The sequence below is a fragment of the Sturnira hondurensis genome, unplaced genomic scaffold, assembly GCF_014824575.4.
Source record: "Sturnira hondurensis isolate 20B ecotype Veracruz unplaced genomic scaffold, ASM1482457v3 Scaffold0020184, whole genome shotgun sequence".
In the NCBI taxonomy this organism is placed as follows: Eukaryota; Metazoa; Chordata; class Mammalia; order Chiroptera; family Phyllostomidae; genus Sturnira; species Sturnira hondurensis.
Window position 1 is genome coordinate 1,589,403 of NW_028092815.1, and position 3,409 is coordinate 1,592,811.

Sequence of the window (3,409 nt, forward strand, 5' to 3'; positions counted from 1 at the left end):
CACCACTTCTACGCAACATAGTATTAGAAGTTCTAGCCACAGTGATCAGACAAGATAAAAAAATTATTATATGAAATAATAAGGGGACTTATCTAAGGAAAATAAGATAAAAATATGAACAGTAAAATGACAACAAACTCAGAACTATCAATAATCAAATGTAAAAAACCACAAAAACAAAAATAATCTAAGCAAACAACTACAACAGGAACAGAATCACAGAAATAGAGATCACATGGAGGCTTACCAGTGGGGGAGAGAAGAGGTAGAAAAGGGGGAAAGGTACAGGGAATAAGTAGCATAAATTGTAGGTGGAAAACAGACAGGGGGAGGTTAAAAATAGTATAGGAAAAGGTACAAGCCAAAGAACTTACATGTATGACCCATGGATATGAAATAAGGTGGGAGGGGAAGCAGATGTGGATGGAAGGTGTTTGCAGGGAAGAGGGGGATAAAGGGAGGGAAATGGGACAACTATAATAGCATAATCAATAAAATATATTTTAAAAATTGGAATAAAAGAAAGAAAATGCATCCAAATTGGAAAGGAGGAAATAAAACTGTCATTATTTGCAGATAACATGTTAGTGTTCGTAGAAAATGCTATGGATTTCACCAAAACACTACTCAGCTTAATAAGATAATTTGGCAAAATGGCAGGATACAAAGTCAACACACAGAAATAGAAGGCATTTTTGTACACCAATGATGATCAGAAACATAAATTAGGACAAAAATCCCACCTGCTATAGCAACAAGAAAAATAAATTACCTAGGAATAAACCTAACCAAAGAGGTAAAAGGCCTGTACTCATAACTACAGAACTCTGAAGAAGGAAATTAAGGAAGACACAGATAAATGGAAGCAAACACCATGTTCATGGATTGGAATAATTAACACTATCTAAATGTCCATACTACCCAAAGCCATTTATAGATTCAGTGCAATCCCTATTAAAATACCAATAACAGCAACAGGCTGGTGTGGCTCAATAAATTGAGTGGCGGCCTATGAACCAAAGGGGCACTAGTTTGATTCCCAGTCAGGGCACATGTCTGGGAATGTACCCTATAGGCCAGGTCCTTGTAGAGGGAACTCAATAGGCAACCACACATTCTTTCTCTCTCTTTCTCTCTCCCTTTCCCTATCTCTAAAAATAAATAAATAAAATCTTAAAAAAAACACCAAAGATACATTTCACACATATAAAATAAATATTCCAAAAAATTTATATGGAACCATAAATGACCCCAAACATTTTCAGCAATTTTGAGAAAGAAGAACAAATAGGAGGGATTAAAATACCTGATAACAAACTATATTACAAGTAGTCCAGTATGTTACTGGCATAAAAACAGACACATAGATCAGTGGAACAGAATACAGAGCTCAAAAATAAACTCACATCTCTATGGTCAATTAATATTCAACAAAGAGGGCAGGAACATAAACTGGAGTAAAAATATCCTCTTTAACAAATGGTGTTGGGAGATCTGGACAGCTACATGCAAAAAAAAATGAAACTCAATCTCCAACTTACATCATACACAAAAATAAACTCAAGGTGGATAAAAGACTTACATTTAAGTCATGATACCATAAAGTCCTAGGGGAGAATATAGGCAGGAAATACATATTCCATGCAGCAGTATTTTCACTGATATTTCTCTAGAGCAAACGATTAAAGGAAAGAATAAACAAATGGACTACATCAACTCCAAATGCTTCTGCGTGACTAAAGAGAACATCAACAAAATGAACAGGGAACCAACCCTATGGGAAAATATATTTGCCAATGATACTTCAGACAAGAGTTTGATATCCAAAATATATAAAGAACTCACACAACTCTACTCCAGGAAGGCAAACACTCCAATTAAAAAATGGGCAAAGGACCTGAACAGACACTTCTCCAAGGAGGACACACAGAGGGCCCAGAGACATAGGGAAAGATATGCAGCATCACTAGCCATCAGAGGGATGAAAATTAAAAACACAATGAGTTACCACTTCACACCAGTCAGAATGGCCATCATAAACAAATCAATAAACAAGGCTAGTGAGGATGCAGAGAAAAGGGAACCCTAGCGCACACTGGGTGGGAATGCAGACTGGTGCGGCCATTGTGGAAAACCCCATGAAATTTCCTCAAAAAACTACAAATAGAACTCTCTTTTGAACCAGCAATTCCACTGCTGGAATTATATCTTAAGAGTCCTGAAACACCAATCCAAAAGAACCTGTGCACCCATGTACAATAGCCAAGAGCAAAAACCAGCCTAAGTGCCCAACAGTAAATGAGTGGATCATTTGAAATAATGCATCAAATGAGTGTCATTTGAAATGAGTGGATCATTTGAAATACCATTAAAGTTCACTCTTGGTATTGTATATCCTATGGGTTTGGACAAATGTATAATGACGTGTGTCCACCAGTGTAGTATCATATATAATAGTTTCATTGCCCTAAAAGTCCTTTGTGCTCCACGTTGTCCTCCCTCTCCACAACTCTGTCATAGCTGATTCTTTTACTGTGTCCATAGCTTTGCCTTTCCCAGAATGTCACACAGTTAGAATCATATAATATATAGCCTTTCAGATTGACTTGTTCCACTTAGCGATTTGTTTATTTAAGGTTCCTTCCTGTTTTTTCATGACTTGATAATTTATTTTTACCTGTAAATAATATTTCATTGTATGGATGCTATTATATTTATTTTCACCTGAGGAAAACAAGACTCAGTGAGATAAAGTACCTACAACAAAGTCAAAATGAACAGAGAGGAGATTTGAAATCCAAATCTACAGGTGTTTCAGATAAGAAAGTAGTGAACATGTTCAAATATTTATGGATAATAACATAAAGTGATTTAACTGGAGTCTCAGATGAATGGAGCAGTCTTTAAACTTTATTTTAGATATGGCTTGATTAGGACAAGCTGTCATTTATTCTTTGGTTATTCCAGAAAGGTTGCATGGAATATACAGTTATTCGGAGGCATTTTAAAGGCTTCTTAAAGGATGAAAGTTAGACTGGGACTTGCAGATTTCCCAAGCATACAATGAAAATTGAGAAATGTAGAAGGACATGTGAACCAGTCAACTTCTTGAGAAACTGACCCCCCCACACACAGCATATACACACTTATATAGACCAGCTTTCAAATTAATACAACTAAAAGAAGACATAAACTGAATTCTCAATAGGTTCAAGTTTATGTTTCTCTTATTGTGATATTTTCCTTCCTCACTTACTGTATCTACAATAGATACTGACAATAGCTTGCATTTTTAAAGCACTATGTGTCAAGCCTGGTGCTAACTTTTATGCATTGACTTATTTAATTCTCACCCAATGTCTAAAAATACCTTCAATTTTTCCACCCATTCTTCAAATAAGGAAATTTC